Raw genomic sequence first — 14359 nt, 5'->3', positions numbered from 1 at the left:
GCTGCAGGCTGCCTGCGTGTTATTTCATTATCACCTGCCTGGCACAGCCATGGGAGTGTGGGGATGGGAGCCAGGGGTAAAACCTGATATTTGGAAGATGATTCTTCACGGCCTGGTTTCACGTTTTAGAATCCCCTCCCCCACCTTTTTATTAAATACTACCTACAGAAGACCCAGTAATGACTGGAGTGGCCTTGAAAACTCCAGTCTGGTGTCTGATTTGCATCAACATTCAGAAGGATTGAGTATGATGAGGACAGGCTTCTTTTTATAAAGCAGACGTGCGATGTGCTGAATAATCATCGTTTCTGATTAGCAGCTCCACTGTGCCAGGTGCAATCCAGATACGATCTCTTTTTGGCTGACAGCAACTCTTCAAAGCAAACGTCAGGATCTCCTCTGTCCTGAGAAGGATCTGGAGTTCTAAGAAGTTAAGAGGTCCAAGGTTACAGAGCAAGTGGATAAGTTTGCCCCTGGACCTGACTCTTAAGTCCATGCTCTGTCTGTTGAAGGAGACTTAAAACAGGTGCTCTAGACCAGGCTGAGAGAAACCAGGCTTGGGCACAAGAGGAGGGGAGAGCGGTCTGCAGTCCAGCCTACCTGGGTGGTATTTTTCTCCTCTTTGATCTACAGTGGGAGTTTTGCTACTACTGATGATACTTGCTTCTTTAGGTAAGAGTTCAGACTTGCCAGTGTTTCCCATTTTCCAGATGAAACAGAATTTAATCTGACTGTTCCACTGATATTAAACACAGCGGAGGAACTGTGAACCCGATGGCATCTCTTTTTTACTATAGATTTACTTACTTATTTCTGGCTGTGCTGGGTCTTCATCACCGTGTCAGGCTTTCTCTAACTGTGGCCAGTGGAGGCCACTCACCAGCTGTGGTACACAGGCTTCTTGTTGCAGTGGCTTCTCTTGTTACAGAGCCTGGGCTCTAGAGTGCAGGCGCAATAGCTGTGACACACGGGCTAAGTGGCCCTGTAGCATGTGGAATCCTCATGGACCAGGGATCTAACACATGTCCCTGCATTGGCAGGTGGATTCTTAAGCAATGGATCACCAGGGTAGTGGCATCCTTGTGGCATTCTGATACCAAGAGGTGGGGAGCACCAGATCACACTGCAAACAAGAGACGGTTCTTAACAGTCACTGAATGTCACACACAGGATGAGACCATGAGTGACAGGTCCCCTTCACACTGGAGATGGAGGTCACATTGGCTGCTCATTTTTCCTAGTGAGGCCTTGCAAAGAAACATGCCAGTATTGCCAAGAAAAGCATGTGTGGCAGTGAGGGAAGGAGAAAGGAAGTTGAATACTAGCAGACAGTAGAATATATCCCAAAGCTACTGTAATTTTTTATATTAGTATTTGTGCAGGAATCAGTTCAGTTCAGTTCAGTCACTCAATCGTGTCCGACTCTTTGAGACCCCATGAATTGCAGCACGCCAGGTCTCCCTGTCCATCACCAACTCCCAGAGTTCACTCAAACTCAAGTCCATCGAGTCAGTGATGCCATCCAGCCATCTCACCCTCTGTCGTCCCCTTCTCCGCCTGCCCCCAATCCCTCCCCAGCATCAGAGTCTTTTCCAATGAGTCAACGCTTGCCATGAGGTGGCCAAAGTACTGGAGTTTCAGCTTTAGCATCATTCCTTCCAAAGAACACCCAGGGCTGATCTCCTTTAGAATGGACTGGTTGGATCTCCTTGCAGTCCAAGGGACTCTCAAGAGTCTTCTCCAACACCACAGTTCAAAAGCATCAATTCTTTAGCACTCAGCTTTCTTCACAGTCCAACTCACATATCCATACATGACTACTGGAAAAACCATAGCCTTGACTAGACAGACCTTTGTTGGCAAGGTAATGTCTCTGCTTTTGAATAAGCCATCTAGGTTGGTCATAACCTTCCTTCCAAGGAGGAAGTGTCTTTCAATTTCATCGCTGCGATCACCATCTGCAGTGATTTTGGAGCCCTCCAAAATAAAGTCTGACACCATTTCCACTGTTTCCCCATCTATTTGCCATGAAATGATGGGACCAGATGCCATGATCTTTGTTTTCTGAATGTTGAGCTTTAAGCCAACTTATTCACTCTCCTCTTTCACCTTTATCAAGAGGCTTTTGAGTTCCTCTTCACTTTCTGCCATAAGGGTGGTGTCATCTGCATATCTGAGGTTATTGATATTTCTCCTGCAATCTTGATTTCAGCTTGTGTTTCTTCCAGCCCAGCATTTCTCATGATGTACTCTGCATATAAATTAAATAAGCAGGGTGACAGTATACAGCCTTGACGTACTCCTTTTCCTATTTGGAACCAGTCTGTTGTTCCTTGTCCATGTCTGTTGCTTCTTGACCTGCATACAGGTTTCTCAAGAGACAGATCAAGTGGTCTGGTATTCCCATCTCTTTCAGAATTTTCCACAGTTTACTGTGATCCACAGTCAAAGGCTTTGGCATAGTCAATAAAGTAGAAATAGATGTTTTTCTGGAACTCTCTTGCTTTTTTGATGATCCAGCAGATGTTGGCAATTTGATCTCTGGTTCCTCTGCATTTTCTAAAATCAGCTTAAATACCTGTAAGTTCGTCGTTCATGTATTGCTGAGGCCTGGCTTGGAGAATTTTGAGCATTACTGTACTAGCACGTGAGATGAGTGCAATTGTGCGGTAGTTTGATCATTCTTTGACATCACCTTTCTTTGGGATTGGAATGAAAACTGACCTTTTCCAGTCCTGTGGCCACTGCTGAGTTTTCCAAATTTGCTGGCATATTGAGTGCAGCACTTTCACAGCATCATCTTTCAGGATTTGAAACAGCTCAACTAGAATTCCAACACCTCCACTAGCTTTGTTCCTAGTGATGCTTTCTAAGGCCCACTTGACTTCACATTCCAGGATATCTGGGTCTAGGTGAGTGACCACAGCATCGTGATTATCTTGGTCATGAAGATCTTTTTTGTATAATTCTTCTGTGTATTCTTGCATCTTTTCTTAATATCTTCTGCTTCTGTTAGGTCCCTACCATTTCTGTCCTTTATTGAACCCATCTTTGCATGATATGTTCCCTTGGTATCTCTAATTTTCTTGAAGAGATCTCTAGTCTTTCCCATTCTGTTGTTTTCCTCTATTTCTTTGCATTGATCACTGAGGAAGGCTTTCTTATCTCCTCTTGCTATTCATTGGAACTCTGCTATCAGATGCTTATATCTTTACTTTTCTCCTTTGCTTTTTGCTTCTCTTCTTTTCACAGCTATTTGTAAGGCCTCCCCAGACAGCCATTTTGCTTTTTTGCATTTCTTTTCCATGAGGATGGTCTTGATCCCTGTCTCCTGTACAGTGTCATGAACCTCTGTCCATAGTTCATTAGGCACTCTTTCTATCAGATCTAGTCCCTTATACCTATTTTTCACTTCCACTGTATAATCATAAGGGATTTGATTTAGGTCATACCTGAATGGTCTAGTGGTTTTCCCTACTTTATTCAATTTAAGTCTGAATTTGGCAATAAGGAGTTCATGATCTGAGCCACAGTCAGCTCCTGGTCTTGTTTTTGCTAACTGCATAGAGCTTCTCCATCTTCGTCTGCAAAGAATATAATCAATCTGATTTCGGTGTTGACCATCTGGTGATGTCCATGTGTAGAGTATTCTCTTGTGTTGTTGGAAGAGGGTGTTTACTATGACCAGTGTGTTCTCTTGGCAAAACTCTATTAGTCTTTGCCCTGCTTCATTCCGTATTCCAAGACCAAATTTGCCTGTTACCCCAGGTGTTTCTTGACTTCCTTCTTTTTCATTCCAGTCCCCTATAATGAAAAGGACATCTTTTTTAGGTGTTAGTTCTAAAAGGTCTTGTAGGTCTTCATAGAACTGTTCAAATTCAGCTTCTTCAGCATTACTGGTTAGGGCATAGACTTGGTTTACTGTGATATTGAATGGTTTGCCTTGGAAACTAACAGAGATCATTCTGTCGTTTTTGAGATTGCATCCAAGTACTGCATTTCAGACTCTTTTGTTGACCATGATGGCTACTCCATTTCTTCTAAGGCATTCCTGTCCGCAGTAGTAGATATAATGGTCATCTGAGTTAAATTCACCCATTCCAGTCCATTTTAGTTAGCTGATTCCTAGCATGTCGACATTCACTCTTGCTATCTCCTGTTTGACCACTTCCAATTTGCCTTGATTCATGGACCTATACAAGAATAAATCACATGAAACAGAAAAATAATAAAGTTATATCTAAATGTATAACTGACAGATGGAAAATCAGTAGGTGATAAACGTAGCATTTCACATTGACAAGAAAAATTAAGAGATTTATTAAATAGTGATGCACACTGTCCAGCAATCAGCAAAAATAATCAATAAACCTACCTCAGTTCAGTTCAGTCACTCAGTCATGTCCGACTCTTTGCAACCCCATGGACGCAGCATGCCAGGCCTCCCTGTCCATCACCAACTCCCGGAGTTTACTCAAACTCATGTCCATTGAGTCGGGGATGCCATCAACCATCTCATCCTCTGTTGTCCCCTTCTCCTCCCACCTTCAATCTTTCCCAGCATTAAGGTCTTTTCAAATGAGTCAGTTCTTTTGCATCAGGTGGCCAAAGTATTGGAGTTTCAGCTTCAGCATCAGTCCTTCCAGTGAATATTCAGGACTGATTTCCTTTAGGATGGATTTGTTGGATCTCCTTGCCATCCAAGGGACTCTCAAGAGTCTCCTCCAACACCACAGTTCAAAAGCATCAGTTCTTTGGCACTCAGCTTTCTTTATAGTCAACTCTCACATCCAAACATGACTACTGGAAAAACCGTAGCTTTGGCAAGACAGACCTTTGTTGGCAATGTAATGTCTCTGCTTTTTAATAAGCCATCTAGGTTGGTCATAACTTTTCTTCCAAGGAGCAAGGGTCTTTTAATTTCACGGCTGCAGTCAAAATCTGCAGTGATTGGAACCCAAAAAAATTAAGTCTGACACTGTTTCCACTGTTTCCCCATCTATTTGCCATGAAGTAATGGGACCAGATGCCATTATTTCGTTTTCTAAAAGTTGAGTTTTAAGCTAACTCTTTCACTGTCCTCTTTCATTTTCATCGAGAGGCTCTTTAGTTCTTCTTCTCTTTCTGCCATAAGGGTGGTGTCATCTGCATATCTGAGGTTATAGATGTTTATCCTGGCAATCTTGATTCCAGTTTGTGCTTCATCCAGCCCAGCATTTCTCATGATGTACTCTGCATAGAAGTTAAATAAGCAGCCTCAATATACAGCCTTGATGTACTCCTTTCCCAACTTGGAACCAGTCTGTTGTTCCATGTCCAGTTCTAACTGTTGCTTCTTGACCTGCATACAGATTTCTCAGGAGGCAGGTCAGGTGGTCTGGTATTCCCATCTCCTGAATAATTCTCCACAGTTCATTGTGATCCACACAGTCAAAGGCTTTGGCATAGTCAATAAAGCAGAAATAGATGTTTTTCTGCAACTCTCTTGCTTTTTCGATGATCCAATGGATATCGGCAAGTTGATCTCTGGTTCCTCTGCCTTTTCTAAATCCAGCTTGAACATCTGCAAGTTCACAGTTCATGTACTGTTGAAGCCTGACTTGGAGAATTTTGAGCACTACTTTGCTAGCATGTGAGATGAGTGTAATTGTCTGGTAGTTTGAGCATTCTTTGGCATTGCCTTTCTTTGGGATTGGAATGAAAACTGACCTTTTCCTGTCTTAAGGCCATTGGTGAGTTTTCCAAATTTGCTGGCATGTTGAATGCAGCACGTTCATGGCATCATCTTTTTGGATTTTAAATAGCTCAACTGGAATTCCATCACACTTCACTAACTTTGTTCGTAGTGATGCTTCCTAAGGCCCATTTGACTTCACATTCCAGGATGTTTAGCTCTACGTGTGTGATCACACCATCATGGTTATCTGGGTCATGAAGATCTTTTTTGTATAGTTCTTCTGTGTATTCTTGCCACCTCTTCTTAATATCTTCTGCTTCTGTTAGGTCCTTACTATTTCTGTCCTTTGTTGTGCCCATCGTTGTATGAAATGTTCCCTTGGTATCTGTAATTTTCTTGAAGAGATCTCTAGTCTTTCCCATTCTGTTTTTCCTCTATTTGTTTGCACTGGCCACTGAGGAAGGCTTTCTTATGTCTCCTTGCTGTTCTTTGGAACTCTGCATTCAAATGGGTATATCTTTCTTTTTCTTTGCCTTTGTTTCTCTTTTTTTCATAGCTGGTTTGTAAGGCCTCCTCAGACAACCATTTTGCCTTTTTTGCATTTCTTTTCCATGGGGATGGTCTTGATCTCTGCCTCCTGTACAGTGTTATGAACCTCTGTCCATAGTTCATCAGGCACTCCATCTATCAGATCTAATCCCTTGAATCCATTTGTCACTTCCACTGTATAGTCATAAGGGATCTGATTTAGGTCATACCTGAATGGACTAGTGGTTTTCCCTACTTTTTTCTAATAAATCAATTAAAAGGTAAGAAGTAAAAACATATGAGCACTAGAAAAATGAGGAAATAGTGATAATCTTAGAGGAGAGAAGGCCTTTATAAACATGACACAAAATTGAGAAATCATAAAGGAAATACTGCTAAGTCTGACCATATAAATATTAAAGAGCATATAAAATAGCCAAAAAAAAAATTGGGAAGGTATTTATAAATCTTTGCAAATAAAGAGACTTACGTTTTTATATACAAATAGCTCCTATAAATCATAAGAGGAAACCAATAAAAAAATGTTGTCAAGGCCATTAGCAAGCAATTCAAAGAAAATCATGCAATTAACCATCAATCACATAAGAATAAATGATCAACCTCACTCAGAATTAAATACAGTAAGCCCCCTACATAAGGATCCTCGAGTTGTGAACTTTCAAAGATGCAAGCATGGCTTTTCATGTACAATCAAGTTAGTTCTTGTGTCTGGGTTACATTGTCCCATGTATGTATCCTCTACCAATGCTTGTGCTTTTGTGTACTCTACTGTTCAGTACTGTATAGAGTAAAGTAATACAATGTATTTATTTCAAGCCCAGTATGTCTGAAAGCAAGTGTGAAAGCAGCAGTGATGTAGCTGCATCTCCTACTGCTGACGACCCTTCAGCTTCTACCATCTCCCACCTCCTCTCCCTCCTCAAGTCAGTATCTCTTCTTTCCTGTTCACTGGATGCCAGCCTCTGGATACCAGCTGTTATACTACACTAATGTACTTCTGAAGGTGCTGTACTGGAAGATTAAAAATGTTTTATTTTTTGTGTTTGTTTTTTATGCATTATTTGCATGAAAAGTATTATAAACCTATTACAGTATAGTACTATATATTACTGGAGAAGGAAATGGCAAATTACTCCGATATCCTTCCCTGGAGAGTCCCGTGGACAGAGGAGCCTGGTGGGCTACAGTCATGGGGTCGCAAAGAGTCAGACACAACTGAGCAACTAAACCACCACCAGCACACCACTCTATAGTAGACTGTGTTAGTTGGGGACCTAGGCTAACTTTGTTGGGTTTATGAACAAATTTCACTTACGAAAGTATTCTCAGACCCGAACTTGTTTGTGTATTGAAGACTTACCATAAGTGCAAATTACAGTAGTGTGAATTTATGTTCTACTATTGTCTACCTCTAAGAGCAAACATAACAATCTTTACAAAACAGAAATCTGATTATGTATCTCCCCTGTTTAAACCTTTTCAAAGCTTTCCCCATCCTCCTAGGAAAGGATGTAAACCCTGAGTGAGTTATGTGTGGTCTGGCCCTGAACCCACCTCTTCCTTCTGACTTCTCCACACCTGGTCAGGAACTTCATCTATACTGTATTCCCTCTCTCTGCAATGCTTTCTCTCTCCTTCCCTCTTCCCCCCAGTGAATCTGTACTCATTTGGCAGGTCAGTTATCCTTCCTGGAGGAAGCTACTCTTGGCCACCCAGCCTAATCCCTAATGAAATCACCTCTCTCTTTTACTTGCTCTTCTAACTATTATGTGTTTCTCTTTTACTGCACTTTAAAAGATGATAATTTACACTTAACGCAATGTGATTACTGAATGTTTGTCTCTCCATCTGGACCAGGAGCTCCACTGGGAAAGGCTCTGCCACTTTGCTTTTTGCCCCCCATGCTTCCCATATCCTAATACATATTCTTGACACATAGTAGGTGCTCAAGAAAATATTTTTCAGTGGCTGAATAAATAAAAGAATTCTTCTTTCTTGTGATTTTGGCAAATATTAAAATGTTCAGAGAGAATGAAACATACTTGTACACTACCAGCAAGAAAAGTTGTTCAAGGTCAACATAAACGATACCTAATAGAATGGATATAACTACTAACTGTACTTATAGATATGAACAAAGATACATGAAAGAAAATGCTGCTGGAAGCATTTTTGGTAATGGTAAAAAGCCAAGAAACAGTATACATATTTGTCATCAGAGAACGAGGTAAAAAAAAAAAATCATAACCCATCCACACAATGAAATATTGTACAGCCATTGTAAGGACCAATGTTGATCTTTACACAGATATGGGAAGTTCTTCAAGGTAAAATAAAAAATGAAAAAGTAAGTTGCACAATGATCTGTGCACAATGATCCCATAAGTGATTTTTTTTAATGATAATAATGTACATCCTTTCATCTGCATAAGAAATAAATAAGCAGTTCATCACAATAACTTCACAGGGACAGGGTGGAAAGAAGCATACTTTAGACCCTTCTAGAAAATCTGAATAGAATTATGAATATATATTGCATTTTTAATATTGCAAAGTAATTTTCCAAAAATAATTGTTTAATAAGGGATCCCAAAACAAGTTCATTAACATCCTATTACAGAGCCCCATTTTTCCCCATTATCTCCCTTCTTTGGTTGTCTTAAAGTTCAGAGGTTCCTAACCCTGAACCTCATTTTCTCTGCTATCTTTGTGTGTTTTCAACATACATGGTGACTTTTCAGCACTAAGGAAGTTTTAGTTTCTAGGGATGTTTTCATAAAGCAAAAATCCCTCTGAAATTCCAGCAAGCATTCCAACTGTCCCTAAGCAGTAAATGTTCCTTTGTCTGGATTTTCATACACTGAGGCACACCTAGATGGAGGTTCCCTGGGAAGTTCCTTCCACAATTTCACATCCCTTCTAATGTTCCGCAAAGGAGAGTCTATCCAAATTGAAGGTATCTATTGTAGGTCTAAATGGAAATTCTCCTTCCCCATACCTCTCTTTAGTGCTTCAAACTGATTTTCACTTTGAGTTGCCAACAGCTAGTTACTCCAGAAACAAATATATACCCAAAGTAAAACGAATCTACCTGTAATAACCATATGGAGCCTACCAATGCTGCGTTCAGGAGGAGAAAGGAATTACATAACAACACACTGTGGTGTAGTAGACCTTGCTTCCATGACTCTATAAATAATAAAACCACCCTCGACGCCACCTTAAGTGAGCTATGAAGGATACTTGATTTCTTCCAGTTCTGTTGGGCGTCTACCATCTGTTTGGCTGATAACACCTCTAAAGGGAGCATTAACACAACTCAGAGCCTCCTTCAGCTCATAGCTTTCCCTGCATGCTCTTCAAATAGTGTACACTGAGTTGGCAGTGATCTGGCTATTTAGAATAATTCCTGGAACATGTTTCCACCTCTCTTTCCCTTTCCGGTTCTGCCTCATCGCCTTTGCCCTCCTGTCCATGTCCCTGCAGCAGGCAATGGTGAGCTTACTTCCTGGGTTAGACAGGGCCTGACCTAATGGCTGGTCCAAACATGCTCTGATGCAAAACAGGAGGATGTGGAGACAGCAAAGGACACACTAAGTTGGTGAGTCCCCACCTGAAGCAAGAGAGCGAAGGATGGTAAACCTGCTCCTCTCTGGCTCCCCGTGTCTTCTTACTGCCTCTGGTAGGTCAAAGTGGAGGGTCCAAAGAGACCATAGCCTGGATGCAGGGGACCCTTCCCAGTCCAGCTACTAACGAGTGTGTGCCTACTGTCCCAAGACCGCTCTCTCCTCTGGACCCTTTCTGCCCCCATGAGTCCCTTTCCTTTCTGAAAGCTCCTTGAGAGGCTCTGTCCCAGGATCTCATCCTCAGTCGGCTAAGTCTTTCCCCTGCACAGAAGGGAAAACTCTTTGCTGCACACAGAAAACTGGTAAGAGACTGATAGAGCCTTCTGGGTTTACTTTAACCAGGTCACTCACTGAGCACGTGGAGTTTTCATCCAGATGAACCTGTCCTTTGCCCTATAGATAGGTAGACCTCAATGACCTTAAGGACTCCATCCACCCCTCCCCAAAGAAAAACAAGCCAAATCCTCTCTAGGGCAGTGGGATTATGAACATCGGGACATTTGCCTCAGAAGGGTTCTATGAAAATGTAGAATGAGAAGTTGGGAACCCAGGAAGGGTGGGAGGCAAGAGAAAGAAGGGTCTCCTTTCCCTGTGGTCCTATGAGCATCACTGACTTACCTGTGGCTACAGATCACTGAGGTTTGTTTTAGCGGCTCCTCTAAAGATCCAGGTGCCAAGGGCGATCCATCTAGGCCAGAGGGTCAGAATGGGTCCCTTAAGAGTATCAGATAACAACAACATCACTATCTGCTTGCCCCCTTCACCTCAAAAATGTGGAGCCTGTGATCAAGAGCACAGAATACAGAGATGAATTCAAATCCCCTCCCTGCCACTCAACAACTGTGTGATTCTAAGGTCCCTTAAACTCGAGAAGATTTAATTTCTTCATCCATAAACTGGATGTAAGTTTGTTGAACTGTTATGAAGATTAACTGAGATCACATGTTTAGCTGTCCTTTCCTTTCTGAAGAGGAAAGTACTACAGGGTCTACCTTTCTTCACTTTGGCTGCCAGGGAGACCAGAGTCAGATTGAAAGCCACAAGGAGGGCTCTGCCATTGGGTGCTCTTCCTCCCTTTCCAGGCTGAATACCTGTTGCTTGTTCTTCCTCTCCTGGCACCTAAATCTTTATTGTTATAATTACAATTTTTTTCTTTTACATGTTCCTGTCTTAATTGCCTCTTGGCCTTTGCAGGAGACCTGGGTTTGATCCCTAGGTCGGGAAGATTCTCTGGAGAAGGAAATGGCAGCCCACTCCAGTATTCTTGCCTGGAGAATCCCATGGAGGAAGAGCCTGGTGGGCTACAGTCCATGAAGTCACAAAGAGTCGGACTCTACTGACTGACTTCGCTTTCACTTTCACTTGGCCTTTGGAGAAAGAGTAACCATGTAATTCAGCTTCCCAAGCAGTTCAGTGGTAGAAGAATTTGCCTGCCAGTGAAGGAGATGCAGGAGACTTGCATTCAACCTCTGGTCAAGAAGATCCCCTGGAGGAGGAAACGGCAACCCACTACAGTAATCTTGCCTGGAGAATTCCATGGACAGAGGAACTGCAGTCCATGGGGGCTACAGTCCATGGGGTTGAAAAGAGTCAGGTGTGACTGAGCAGTTAAGCACACTGCTATTGCTGCTAAGTTGCATTAGTTGTGTCAAACTCTGTGCAATCCCAGAGACATCAGCCCACCGTGCTCCTCCGTCCCTGGGATTTTTCAGGCAAGAATACTAGAGTGGGTTGCCATTGCCTTCTCTGATTAAGTGCACAGCACTATATAATTAAGAGTCTTATGGGACTTCCTTGGTAGTAAAGTGGATGAGAATCTACCTGCCAATTCAGGGGATACAAGTTCGATCTCTGGTCCAGGAGGATCCCACATGCTACAGAGCAACTAAGCCCACGTGCTATAGCCATTGCGCCCACCCATGTGCAACTACTACTGAAGCCTGAGCACCCTGCAGCCTGTGCTCCACAGCAAGAGAAGCCACCGCAAGAGATGCCGGAGCACCACAACTAGAGAGCAGCCCTGGTTCATCTCAACTAGGGAAAGCCTGAGTGGTGAAAGCCTGCATGCAGCAACAAAGACTCAGCACAGACATAAGTAAATAAAAACAAAAGGAGCCTGACCCTTTTTTAAAAAGAGTCATATGAAACTAAAAGAGAGCCCTTGACCACCTGCCTGCCAGGCTGCAGCTTTCCTCTGGGGCCTCAGCTGAGAGATGACCAATGTGATCTCAGAGATAACTCATATCCTTTTAGCTCTGACAGAATTCTAGGTTTAAAGTTACCTTTATTATACTAATCTACACAATGTGCGCATCCACGCTCAGTCTCTAAGTCACATCTGACCCTTTTTGCAACCCCATACATAGACTGTAGCCCACCAAGCTGCCCTGTCCATGGAATTTTCCAGGAAAGAATACTGGAGTGGGTTGCCATTTTCTACTCCAGGGGATCTTCCTGACCCAGGGATCAAACCTGTGTCTCCTGTATCTTTTGCACCAGCAGGCAAATTCTTTATCACTGGGCCTCCTGAATGTGTGTCACCTGCAAAATCAGTCTGAATCCTTTAAGAGCAGAAAAGAAAAAAAAAAAAAAAAAGAAAAAGAGGGCTGCATCCTAACATATCCCAGTCTGAGGCTGAATAGTTACCCCAAGTGTCCTGTGTTCCCCAGCAAGAGGATATCAGTTGGTAAATCATGCCTGGTATATTCTTTCTGTGACTCAGCTGAGTGAAGCCTGATGGAGGAGGCCAGTGACTATGTGGTGCATCAGAAAGACAGAATAAGCCTAGAGACATGGCCTGCTAGTGCTGCCAAGGTGTCCTTGACAGGACATTCCATTGAAGGTCTAGAAGACCCAGCACCATAAGGCTTGGAGCCCAGGGAGCTCGCTCACCCCTCACACTGTGGGAGGCACAGACAGGTCCAAGAAGCTTGCAGAGCCCCTCAACAGGACCAGGGCACAAAGCACACTGAGAAAGGTCACATTTCTTGCTAAATGGTACACCTTATGTTTGGTCCCCTAGCCATCTGTTCAGGCCTGTGGGAAGCCATCGGAGTCCACTTGGCTAAATCTCCCCACCTGACTCCAGGCAAGTGAGTCAATGCCAACAGATATTCTTGGTTCAAAACTCAGGACCCAAAGCTCCACCCAAGCTTCACTATTTAGATGCAAATACATCCAACCCTACAAGACAGAAAAATGAATTGCGGGGCTCTGCTGTCAATATTTTTTATCCATTGAGCCCTAAATTCCAAGGCAGTCATTTCTTTCTTGGAATCAATGTGTTACCAAATACAAGTTTGTGTGCGCAATGGATAGTGAGGCCAAACAATATCGAAATGTAGGAGTTTAGAGCAGAGAAAGGTTTTTGCAGGGCCACACAAGAAGAACGGATGGCTCATGCCTCTCTCCGCTAAAAAAAAAAAAAAAAACTAAAACCTCAGTGTTACAGCAATGCATGTTTAAAGGCCAGATGAGGGAGGGGCATCATAGGGTATGGGATGAACTCATGCACAATCCTCTGACTGGTTGATGGTGATCAATTCTTAGACACTAGAAGTTCTGGGGGCTATGGGCTCAAGATCATCAAATAGTTAATTTCTTCCATTTGATGGTGGTTTTTAGCATCTGAAAAACTTGGGAAATATTCCTAAGACACTACTATCTGGGTACTTTAGAGAAGAGCTACAGCAGACCATGTTGGGGACAGCTCTGTCCCAGGAAGGCTGAACAGCATCCTCTTCAGTTACAGGTGGAGATGATGGGGGAGGCAGTGCAGGCTCTCTCATCCCACCACCTCCTCCCTGGCCTTCTCGCCAGCTCAGCTCATATTCTGTCCCCCTCCAGTCATGAAATCATCCCTATGTTCTGCTATAGAATATCTCACTCTCTGTCGATCAAGCCCAGACTTTCATGTGCTTTATAGAGTTTCAAAGTTAGTTCACATTTACTTCCTTAGGCTCCATTTTCATCCTCCACTTGCATCAAGCCAGTCTCACTGCTCAGTCACACATCCCTAACTACCCTCAACAAATAGTAAGCACGCTTTAAAGGCACTGCATTGTCCTAGGCAAAAAAATCTATGGCCCTAGGCCCTCAGTAAACTCACAGGTAGTGGTAGGGAGGAGAAAGTAGCCCTCATGTATGTCATCACATTGCTATCTGACCCTAGAAAAACCCCAAATTCTCATCTATTAACTGGTGTAAGCTTCACCAATCCCTCTCTTTCAAGAAGAGAAGGCTTTGTTTCATAGAGATAGATGGGTCCCTGGGCTGGACAGCTGGTATTCATCAAGTGGAATAAAATTGAAGCTTTGTTCTCACCTAGACACTCCAAGGACAAAGCTAGGGGCAGAGGTAATATGCTAAAGAGGTAAGATGACCACTTCTGAGGTCAAGGAAAACCTCTCCAACTACACTAGCAGAAAGGATTCTTGGAGGTCAAAAACAGAGTGGGTCCCACCACATAAGTGTGGACATGCATCCACAGACCTCTGCAGTGGGATCC

The sequence above is a fragment of the Ovis aries genome, chromosome 2, assembly GCF_016772045.2.
Source record: "Ovis aries strain OAR_USU_Benz2616 breed Rambouillet chromosome 2, ARS-UI_Ramb_v3.0, whole genome shotgun sequence".
NCBI classification, from domain to species: Eukaryota; Metazoa; Chordata; class Mammalia; order Artiodactyla; family Bovidae; genus Ovis; species Ovis aries.
The sequence above is the reverse complement of the archived record's forward strand: the minus strand, read 5'-3'. Positions refer to the sequence as shown.